This window comes from Peromyscus eremicus, chromosome 11 (genome assembly GCF_949786415.1).
Source record: "Peromyscus eremicus chromosome 11, PerEre_H2_v1, whole genome shotgun sequence".
NCBI lineage: Eukaryota > Metazoa > Chordata > Mammalia > Rodentia > Cricetidae > Peromyscus > Peromyscus eremicus.
This window is the reverse complement of record NC_081427.1, coordinates 62,309,039-62,321,604: the sequence shown is the minus strand read 5'-3', so window position 1 is coordinate 62,321,604 and position 12,566 is coordinate 62,309,039. Positions and strand designations below refer to the sequence as shown.

Genomic DNA, 12,566 nt, shown 5'->3' with positions numbered 1-12,566 from the left:
AGAAACCCTGACTCGAAAAACCAAAAAAAAAAAAAAAAAAAAAAGTTAAATGGTTAAATATCCAATTGGTAATAGTAAAAAGAAAAATAGAATTTCAAGAAAAAGATAACCTGGGAAAACTACAAAGGAATTACCTTTTTATTTAAAGACTATGATTTGCTTACAATAATAATATTAAATGACAGTTTGTGACATTTTGTTTGAGTTCTGACAAAGGCTTGCTGGAGATCAACAGGGTGGAGCTAGCCACTACTTAACCATAGAGGCCAGGGGGTGGTGGCTCAGGCCTTTAATCCCAGCACTCAGGGGGCAGAGACAGGATCTTGGCCCCTTTCAGTCTGAGGATCTGAGAGGTAAGAAGTCACTGGTGGCTGCTGCTCTGCTTCTCTGATCTTTCAGGTTACTACCCCAGTATCTGACTCCTGGTTTTTATTGATAAGACTAATTATATTCACGCATCAAATGACAACTTGAATACTTTTGTAAAAGGTGAGAATCTTAAAATAGCATTAGGAGGGAACTTCAGAATAAATTATTACAATACAAGTGTTAGTTATAAACGAACACACAGGCTAGTTATCTATACGTTTCCTGTCATCTCCATCAAAAAGTGACTTGTTCAATTTTTTTGCTCCTAGATCACTACTTTCTAGTATTTTATGTATTTAATAAAAATATATCCAAAATACATCATTTTTTCAAGTTGAGAATTGAGACAAAAGCATATCATAAAATCTATAAAACAAAAATAACCCAGCTAGAAGTCATTAATACAGAAATCCAAAGCCTATAATCTATATGGCAACCAATAACTTCAGTAACTTCCTTTAATGTACTATCACTTGGATATGTAACTCCAAAAGGTGAACTTTTCTAGATAAATATTTCCTAATTTAAGTGTTCAGACAGAACATATGGTTAGAAGACAGTTTAACATCATGGAAATTATGACAAAAAGTTTAAAACATGAATCTTAGATGTTGAGAAACACTTATACTCATTTAATAAATAAAGAAACATCACTATTATGATGTTTGCTTTTAACTGTCAACATGACACAGTCCAGAAGCACTTGAGAAGAGTGTCTCAATGGCTGGCTAGATCAGGCTGGCCTGAAGATAGGTCTATGGGGTCATGCACTGTAGTGGTGCCTGCGCAGGGAGGGATTCATGGATAGTAAAACAACTGATAAAAAGAGCACAGCATGTATGCACTACTCTTCCTCCTAGTGACTGTGGACAGAGATCAGGCAGCTCTCTCAAGTGACTGGCACTGTGGTGGTTTTCCACTACAATAGACTGTCACCCAGAATTGTGAACTGAAATAAACTTTCTCCTCTAAGTTTCTTTCTCGGGGCATTTTGTAACAGCAACAGAAAATGAAACTAAAAGAAATATTTATAGACTTTGAGATTATAAACACAAGTTAGAGGATTAAGTATTATATTACTAACCACAAAATATGGTTTTATATATATATATATATACTAATTACTATTTTTAAGCCTGACCTGCTCATAATATTCACTTACTCCTCTGTTTTATCTCATCTTTTACAGGCTCTTTAAAAAGTTAAAATGGTATCAGATGAACAAAATAATTTCCTTTATTTCAATGAGTGTACCCATTTGAAAGGAACTCATTTGCTTGGATTAAATTAAACAATTTAAGAAACATTTAACAAAAACACATTTGGAAAGAGTAGAAATCTAAATTATTTGAGACTGCTGTATCTGATCTAATTACTTGTTTTAAACTTTTAATCAAATGGTCAAAAGCATTTGAAATTTTTCATGTAATGAAAGATGAGTCCATGTAACAAGGGTAAAAGTTTAAAAAAGACTATTTTAATGACATGAAGAACATATGAATTGGAAATAAATTTGAACATGTTCCTTTTGAAGCTTCTCTGAGTATAAACACACCGAAAGTTAAAGGTCATCTCTGCAATACCACCCTATGAGATTATATAAGGCAAGAGAAAAGCTAAGTTTACTTTCATTTTCAACAACACAGGACACTGTCAACAGAATACACATCCACAAAGGGGCTTGGCATCTTCTTCATAGTACAGTTGTCACTGTGTTGAGAAACGTGTGCATTGTAGAGAAGAAAGGTTTTCATCATTGGGAGACTTTCAAAATGTCAAGTGTACAGAGAATGTGCCCACACTTAGATGTGAATAAAGCAATCTATAAAGTACTAATGTAGAAACAAAAACATAATAATACATTATGTCTTAGGAGGAAAAAAATTCTAAATCAACGTTTGTCAAAATATTTCTCAAATATTAAAAAAAAGTTATCATATATGAATATAGTGGTTTTTATATTCATCCCTCATTCCTAACTTCTCCCAGATAAACCCATAAAACCCACCTCAACTTCATGTTCTCTTTTTCAAATAATAAAAAAAAATCTTAATTTATTCTTTAATTAATTATAATGTTGGAAATAAACTGAAAGTATCACTTCTCCTTCGGAGTAAACAATTTCTGGCTATGGATTGCCTTCATTGTTTCTGGTGCTTTGAAAGGTATGAACATCAGTTATCCCCAGGAATAAAATGTAATAAAAGACAAGTATCTGGGCATGAAAGACATAGATCAGATTTCCTTGGAGTACCCATTTTAATCACTGTTTGACTTCTCAGTGGGAAGGTTTGGTCTCCCTATACACAGAGCTCAGAGCCAGGGCAAGAAGAGCTCTTCTCCAGCCAAAGGTGCAGGGATGAGATTTCATAAGAGTCTCCTCCTCTGGAGCCTGAGAGGAAAACATTCCCATGGTCTAGCTCTACATGAAGCTCACACTGCCCTGTGAGCACAGGAAAACTGGGGACTTAGTACCATTTAAAAATAAGAAGTCCACACAAAAGCTATATTATATTGTTGCACCAATTTAAAATTCTTTAGCTGGTATAGCCCAAGCTGGCCTCAAACTTGTGATCTTCCTGTTGCCACCTCCTCATCACATCATATAGGAACATGCTGCCACAGGGTGGTACTAACTTTCAGATTCAGTGTGTTACAAACACTAAAAGGCATGAAGTTGTGAGGATGACATGAGAGAAGATGGAATGTGGGATGAGGATGTGGATGTGGATAAGATCAAATCACACTGTTTAGGGCCAGGCATGGTGCATGCCTTTAATCCTAGAAGCAGGGGCAGAAGGATCTCTGTAAGTTCAAGGTAGGCCTGGTCTACATAGTGAGCTCCAGGATAGTTTGGTCTATCTACTGAGTCCTTATCTCAGAAAAACAAAACAAAACATAGCAACAACAAAATACATTGCTTACAAGTATGAAATGCCAAAGGAAAAAAATAGAAAACATCCACTAGGCACTAAAGCACATACCTATAATGACAACACATATCCCTTACTAAGAAGTCATTTACAATTGATGCCAGGTAAGAAAAGGAAAATCAGTTTTCTTCAATGGAGTAAAACTGGCCATATCTACCACATGCTGAGACATAAGCCATGCCCAGGAGTAGCTGGCCAACCAGAATAGATTCCATGTCTTTTGTGTGCTTTTTGCTTTGATTTTTTTATTTAGACAGAGAAATAATGTGAAATACAGTGGGCAGGGAGACGGGGAAAATCTGGGGAAAGTAAGGCTATGAGAAAAAACATGATCAAAATATATTGCATGAAAAAAATTCAAATAATAAATTTTTAAAAAGAAAACAATTTTTTTGTTGTTGTTTTACTATTGAGTTTTGATAAGCATATCACCAAGACATTTTTTTACTTGTCAGAAAAATACAAAATAAAAATCAACTACAGTAACTACCAAAAAATAAAATAAAATACACTAAGTTGGCTCCACATGAAGCTGCTCATCTCCCTACCCACTAGGTTCTACGCCTGCAACATGTAATGCTTTTTTATGTCATCATGGTTAATAAAGTGAGTAGTTTAAAGTGCTAAGAATATGGTTTGCTTTGAGAATCATTAATTTGAATCATTCTATAATGAAGAGTAATTTACAACGTGAATTACAAACTAAAGTCACCTCCTCAGTATCCATGGTTCAAGGACTACTCTGAGATACCAAGAGCATATGATCACATGACTTATATGAAGGGTGTGTTTGTATATGCATATATCCTTCTGCATACTTAAAATTGCAATTGTTATAATACTTAACAAAATATAAAATATAAAAGGAATGGAAGGAGATAGTATAATATATTATGTAGAGAAGATAAAGTCAGTGAAGTTTCACTTCAGATGGAATTTTTTTTCCCAATTTTTTTTTAGTTCTTAGTTGCGGGAATACATACAAGCAGAAACCCATCTACTACAACCACTGTGATGGTTAAAGGCCAGTATCATTTTGATTGGATTAAAAGAATGTCAGGTCATTAGTGAGGCACATGTATGGGCACATACATGAAGACGCTCCCAGAGATGATTAGCTGAGGAAAGAGGACTCACCCTGAAGTACGTAGTCCACTGGCTGGGCAGGAGGCCCCCAGTTAATAATAGAGGAGAATGGAGAGAGAGAAGTGAGAGACAGCAATCAGCTCCTTTGGCACCGGAGCCAGTCAGATGTGTGGCCAGATGGCAACAAGAAGCAGTCTCCCATGAGTTTCAAGGAGTAAACAAAATGAGATATTAAAAAGACAGCACACCTACGGTATAATAGTTACTGTTCTTGCCACAGTGACCAAATATCTGAAAAGAAGCCACCTCATTTAGGAAGGCTTTATTTTTCTTCATGGATATAGAGGGCTATAAAATTGATTTCCTCCATTCTGAACCATTATTTTTTATATGTTAGTCACTTTCTTATGAAAGGCACAAGTTCCCATAACAAACATTGTAAAGGAGCAATGATTTACTTTGGCTCACAGTCAGAGGTTTGAGCCTACGGTCATTCCACTCCACTGCTTCTTGGTCTCTGGTGAAACAGCTCATCATGGTGCTGAGCATGGACAGAACAATAGCTCAACTCAGAATGGATGGGAGGCAGGGAGGAGATACAGAGAAAGATACATCTTCCAGGGCACACATGTCAGTGACCTACTTCCTCCTACCAGGCCCTACCCTCCTACTTTCTACAATTGACCAATAATGACACTGTATCATAAACCCATAAAGTCACTGATCACTGATTAGACCAGAGCCCTCAGAATGAATTCATCATTTTCCAAAAGCCTATTAACTAACAATCAAGCCATCCTGTGTGGCCTGTATTTCAAATTCAAACTATAACATCATCAATTTAGGCTCATAACTATAAAGCCAGCACATGGGAGGCTGAGGACAGAAAACTATTGAATTTTTAATGAGTTCAAGGCCATCTTTAGCTACAGAGTAAATTCAGGCCAGCTTGGACTAGCAAAGTAAGACCCTAATTCAAACAGTTATTTTTATTTCCTTTAATTAAATTTGCCATTGCCTATTTCTGAATAATTCTGTCCTACAAATAGTACAACACTATCAGAAGATTTATAAGAAACATGAATGAAAGCATATAGCTGGAGTTTTCTCTGGTCCCGCCCAGGGCCCACAGCTGCTTAAACCCAAATAAACACACAGAGGCTTATATTAATTAAAACTCCTTGACCATTAGCTCAGGCTAACTACTGACTAGTTCTTACACTTAAACTCAGCCCATTTCTGTTAATCTATATGTCACCACGTATTCCGTGGCTTTACCTGTGAGCCATTACATGCTGTTCCCTGGACGGTGGGCTCCCATTTCCTGACTCAACCTTCCTCTTCCCAGAATTCTCCTCTCTGCTTATCCCACCTATACTTTCTGCCTGGCTACTGGCCAATCAGCATTTTATTTATCAGCCAATCAGAGCAACACATATTCACAGCATACACAAAGACATCCACAGCAAAAGTATCTATTCATTCTTATTATGATGGTCATATAAAAATGATTATATGTTGTATGGCAATTGTAAAATTCTCTACTTTAGAAAGTCAAAGTTGACAACTATTTGTGGTGGGGTCCTGAGTAATCAATTGCAATCTCTGTGCTCCAAACATGGAACAGGTGTGTAACACTGGAGATTCATGAACACTGTCAAAGGATTGCTCATTATTTTGTAAATAGGCTACAAAGGAACAAGAACCTAACAATAACAACAACAATAACACACACACACCACACACACACACACACACACACACACACCGCCTGTACTCACTCTCCTTAGTCAGAATTTGATACACCTTTTGAATATGGTTGATTACTTTACACAGCAGCATTCCAGAGTGACAATGCCAGAGAAAAATCTACTAGGAATGGAAGGGGATGAAATCAAGACTTCTGGTGTGTAGCCTGTGTTGCTCACAGAAATGGTGAGACAGCAAAAGTTACATAATGGCTTAAACACCAACCAAGGAGATACTTCAAGACTAACTTGACAGTTCAGAGCATAAAATGCCAATGACCATTCTTCTCTGAAATTAGTTTACCTTGTTAAAGAACAACTTAAAAGAGTATTCAAATCATTCTCTAGAAAGATTTGAATAGTAAAGAACACACACACACACACACACACACAAACACACACACACACAAGCACACCTTGACTATAAAAATTTGGCTCCTCCCTATTGGAAATTACAGTGCACTTCCATCAACCCTTCCACCCTCCAAAGAGGCTTGAACTACTTTTACTTGATGAAAGCACATAATTATTAGAAGCCATTGCACAGATATTGCAAACATTTGAGAAACAAAATATTTACATTATAATTACTACAACTCCATTCTAAATTATCAGAAACTACTAAACTCAAAGCTGAGATCCTTAAAAGTTATAAAAATGGGAAGTATCCCTAAGTCTCTAAACAAAATAGTAAAATATAGGATTGATTTTTAAAAGCTACTTGTGTGCTTAATTTTTTAATTTATTGCTAAGAAAGAACAAAGATTAACCATTTTCAAACTACTGATTGTAAGAGCTACCAATACTTTGCATTAAAATACTTATACCATGCTAAGAAAGGACTTCGTTCATTATAATTTGATCAGAGATCTCTAGGAAACAAAGTTCTCCGACTTCCTGCACTTTGGAATTATCCTGGCATCACTGACCTATGATGCCACTATATCATAAACATAAAGTCGTTCATCACTGATTAGACCAGATTCTCAGGGCAGTCTAAGGACTAGAACTGTTTACTCTGATGTCCTACTTTACCCAGTGACAAATGAAATCAAATGAGCAGCCTGGAAGACACAGACATTTCAACAAACACCTTCCTTTTGACAAGGTTGAAAAAAAATGGGGAGAATAACAAAAGGTGACCATGTATTTATCTGAATTTTCTGCCAAAAATATCTTGTTAATGGTTAGCACCTCGGTACCCCAGTGCAGGCAATGCTGAACTGAACTTAACTAGCTCTCCTGCTGTAACTAGAAACTCTGGGACTAAGGAAAACAAAACAAAACCAACAGCCAAATGCCTGTTTGCAGTGCTGGGTAAGGAAAAAAATAGAAACTGAAAGGCATTCAAACAGGGTGACATGCATGTTTACGCAGATTTTCCCAACAGGGCCCAGTACAGTCCACAGAGAATGCTAGATCTCAAGTTGAAATATTACTTCCTGGCTGCAAGAGCCAGAGAATGGAGTGTACAGACACACAGCAACACTCATTGCCACAGAAACAGAGAGAGACACACAAATACACAAATAATAGGAGAAATGCAAAAGAGGGATGATTCTATTGAGAGCCAGGGCTGTGAGGAGGTGATAAGGCTTAACTTGCTATGTCTTCATGGATCATCATAAAGAAAACTTGAGGGACCTCAATACAAATTGAGAGGTCCTATAAAGAGTTTTAAATTCACATGATGCGGTCAGCCAAAGCAAAAAAACCCAGAAGACATGGAATTTTAAAAGTAGTTATAAAAATAGGAATGGGCTGATTATTTCAAATTTTAATCTTAAAAGAGTACTGTAAAGCCAAAGTGATAGTATTAGAAGGACATTCATGTAAATATAATCACTAAATTTCAGAACAGTTGGAATAAAAGGAGGATTCTAAGAACTCCCAAAGAAATGAAACAGGTTACACATGAAGTATCAGGATTATGACACTTGATGTCTGTTGCAAGGATGGAAACTAGAAAGCAGTGAATTAATTTTTCCAAAATGAACAAGACATATTCTGACAAGAAGCTATTTGAGAATATTTTGAATTGTGACAAGGCAAGACACTTGTCTTAGTTTATTTAGGCTACGGTAACAAGATGCTTCAAACTAGATAATTTATAAGCAACAGAAATGTACTGCTCATAATTCTAGGAACCAGACAGTCAGTGTCTAGTAAAGGGCTTTTCCTCACAGATGATACCTTTGAGCTGCATCCTCAAATGGTGACAAGACAGTTAACTACTTAGGTCCCTCACGCTCCTTTGTGAAAGGTATTAATCCCATTCATGAAGACATAATAATTTAGGTCTGGTTTACTATATTAGTGATCAAAAATTAACATGTAAAATAAGACAAAAGAATTGCATTTACATCACAGAAATACAAAGTCAAAACAACATGAAATTCAGTATAAAAGAAAAAAAATAATGAATCTTCAAAATGATGGTTAGTTTGTATGCATCAACTGACTTCTTTTATTAACCACCTTCAGTTCCTTGTACTGTTTTATGATAATAACTGTTAGTGGCAGTTTTATAATTTAGGACTAGGATTATATGATAACTGGGTGTCAGATTGACTGTTTTTGCATATTCCTTTAAAAACATAAAAGAAAAATGAATGAAGAGTTGAATACTGTGCTGTTTCTTGTGGAAGTGAACATGAGATCATTTTCTCTGAGGAAAAAACAGTTGCCTCTTGTTTCCTGTTGGAGAATGAAGTTGTATGTACCATTTCCTATGGGTTCCGGTGTGCACAGGAGGATACTGTGTGTTCAGTCACTGTGGCCTGTGTGGGTTCTTGCTTAGTTCATTATCAATCCTCCTCATTTACTTCACTAGTGTGGAACTGGCTGGCACAGTCTATTTCCTTGAACCCAATGTCACTTGTCTTTAGTCTGGCAACTGGGAAAATTCCAACCACACTCTTCACAATGTCACCAACAACTCTTTCCATTCTTAATCATTATAAATGGCAGAATTCAGATTTCTCTAAATGAGTGAATAGGCTGCCGAGGAAATGATAAAAATGTGCCATCACCATCATCAGCTTCTCTGGGACAAATCTTGCGGTGCTGAGAAGCCTCTGTTTTACTTCAGAAATCCCAAGCCTTCTCCACCCTCCTCATCCCTTTTAATATTAACAAAAAGACCTTGCCTTCTAGTTTCCAGAGAATACAATAATCCCCTCAAATTTCTGATACCCAGACTCCCATCTGCATTCTATTCATTGAAGACTGTCATCATGTTTTCCCTTTCCAATTTCTATTCTTAGATAATCCATCATCACAGTCTAAGCTCTCTATTTACATCTCATAAATCCCCTTACCTGAACTCAGTGGATAGTGTTAGACCAGTCTGATTCTTACAGGGCCAATTAATGATGGCTTGAGTCTCTCATGTCATCTGTGAATAATGTTAACTGGAAGACAGTCAATCCAGGGTTCTGGTGAGTTCCCATAGAGTTGGATTGACAGAAGGCTTTTTCCCTCTCACTCATTTTTTCTTTTAACATAAGAATATGAGCAGACAAAGTCTGGCTATAAACAGAAGCAATAACTTGAATTTATGCTTAAAAAAGAAATATAGTAAACATGTAACCAATGTAAATTCCATCCTTAACCCCAAAGGTTCTCTGCTAATTTGTGCCTCTAAAATATTCTGTCCTAGCATACCCCATCCCTAATATTTTCAAGATAAGTTAAGGTTTCTACTTATCTTCACATCATTGCTGCATATTTCAGGGAAAGAGGGGTGCTTACTGCATTATAAGAATAACCCTTCCAACTGAGTTCTATCTCCTCAAGGACTCAGTTACTCCACAGCACATCTCTCACATGCTCACTCAATACACACTCTGAGGAGATGGTGTGTGCTAGACCTTTTAAAATGGGAATTTGGGGCAATTTGAAACAGGTAAACGTGCTTTCCATGGTCACAACATATCATGTAGAAGGAAAGGATAATTAAATCAGCAATTACATGGAAGCATGGTGATTACCATGAGAGGGAAAGACTGAGTAATAACGTGTACTGCTCAGAAGGGGGCTTACCCTTTTGGAAGAAACTGGCATCCAGCAGACACTGCAGACTACGGAATAGCTAGTTACAGAAGGCAGTAAAGAGCCCCGGAATACACTAAGCAGAAAGAGCAGATACAAAGACCCAGGGTGACCAAGCCATGGCACATCAGAACCTCTCATCACAATGTGGATGTGAAATAAAGACTGACAGAAGAAGAAGAAAGTGATAAACCTCAGGAAGCAATCAAAGACCTGGACAGGAAAGCCCATCCAAACTCGGCAGCCAACCATCCTTCCTCCAGCATTGGCAAACTTCATTTTTGTTTTGTTTTACATTTGTGTAAATGAATTCTCAACAGTGGAAACTCAAATGGCTGAAAGACATTTAAGGAATTGCTCAACATCCCTAATCATCAGGGAAATGCAAATCAAAACAACTCTGAGATACCACCTTACGCCTGTCAGAATGGCTAAGATCAAAAACACTGAAGACACCTTATGCTGGAGAGGATGTGGAGCTAGGGGAACTCTCCTCCACTGGTGGTGGGAATGCAAGCTTGTACAACCACTTTGGAAATCAATATGACGCTTTCTTAGAAAATTGGGAATCAATCTCCCTAAGATCCAGCTATACCACTCTTGGGCATATACCCAAGGAATGCTCAATCATACCACAAGAGCACTTGTTCAGCTATGTTCATAGCAGCATTGTTTGTAATAGCCAGAACATGGAAACAACCTAGATGCCCTTCAACTGAAGAATGGATAAACAAAATGTGGTACATATACACAATGGAATACTACTCAGCAGAGAAAAACAATGACATCATGAGGTTTGCAGGCAAATGGATGGATCTAGAAAAAAATCATCCTGAGTGAGGTAATCCAGACTCAGAAAGACAAACATGGTATGTACTCACTCATAGGAGGACCCTTGATGTGGAACAAGGATGACTGGACTGCTACTCACATCACCAGGGAGGCTACCTGGAAAACAGGACCCCAAGAAAGACATGGGGATTGCCCAATGATGGAGAAATGGAAGAGATCTACATGAACAGCCTGGACATGAGTGGGGGTAATGAAGGGCGAGGGTCGAGGGAAAGAGAGCTTGGGGGAGCGGGAGATCCCAGCTGGATCAACAACAGAGAGGAAGAACAAGGAATAGGAGACCATGATAAATGAAGACCACATGAGAATAGGAAGAAGCAAAGTGCTAGAGAGGCCTACAGAAATCCACAAAGATACTCCCACAACAGACTGCTGGCAATGGTCGAGAGACAGCCCGAACTGACCTACTCTGGTGATGGGATAGCCAAACACCCTAATTGACATGCTAGAAATCTCATCCAACGACTGAGGGATCTGGATGCAGAGATCCATGGCTAGGCCCTGGGTGGAGCGCTGGGAGTCCAATTAGCGAGAAAAAGGAGGGTTTATATGAGCAAGAATTGTTGAGACCAAGGTTGCATAAAGCACAGGGACAAATAGCCAAACGAATGGAAACACATGAACTATGAACCAATGGCTGAGGGGTCCCCAACTGGATCAGGCCCTCTGAATGGGTGAGATAGTTGATTGGCTTGATCTGTTTGGGAGGCATCCAGGCAGTGGGACCGGGTCCTGTGCTCACTGCATGAGTTGGCTGTTTGAAACCTGGGGCCTATGCAGGGTCGCTTGGCTCGGCCTGGGAGGAGGGGACTGGACCTACCTGGACTGAGTCTACCAGGTTGATCTCAGTCCGAGGGGGAGGCTTTGCCCTGGAGGAGGTGGGAATGGGGGGTGGGCTGGGGAGAAGGTGAGGGGTCGGGAGGGGGGAGAACAAGGGAATCCGTGGCTGATATGTAGAACTGAACTGTATTGCAAAATAAAATAAAAAAATGCTTGAAAAAAAAAAAGAAACCTTCAACTCTACTACCACTCCATTCCTTCCCACCCTCTACATTCTCCACTAAAATATTCTCAGGAAAGCACATCGGGAACCTTTAATGTGTAAAGGCAGAGGACATGCCACAATGGATTTTCTGTCCACGGTCTTGGTTTCAGGGACACCTCATTGGCCTGCTTTTATCTTGCATTGCTTCTCATCAATGCCCTCGGTAGACTCCTAGTTTTGGACCAGTTCTTTCCTGGCCTGCTTTTATCTTGCATTGCTTCTCATCAATGCCCTCGGTAGACTCCTAGTTTTGGACCAGTTCTTTCCTGGCTGCTTGGATTCTTGTTCTCAACTCCTCTTCCTGTTCCTCTTCTCCCTCTGAGTGATCTTAAGCACTCTTGCGGTTTGTCCTACTGGCAGCATGCTGCTATCTGCCAAGTCTGTTTCATGAGGTTCCAGTCTTCAGGTTTCTATTGAGTGTCTTCATTTACGACCCACAGCATACACAAATTGATAGCTAAAACTAAATTGCCCATTACC

General features: G+C 38.4%; 1 protein-coding gene across 2 annotated transcripts in view; it reads right to left on the bottom strand.

Annotated features, from left to right (window-relative positions):
* Xrcc4 (X-ray repair cross complementing 4) overlaps window positions 1-12,566 on the bottom strand; it is a 296,572-nt gene that overhangs the window by 153,009 nt on the left and 130,997 nt on the right. The gene's annotated exons all lie outside the window — the stretch shown is intronic.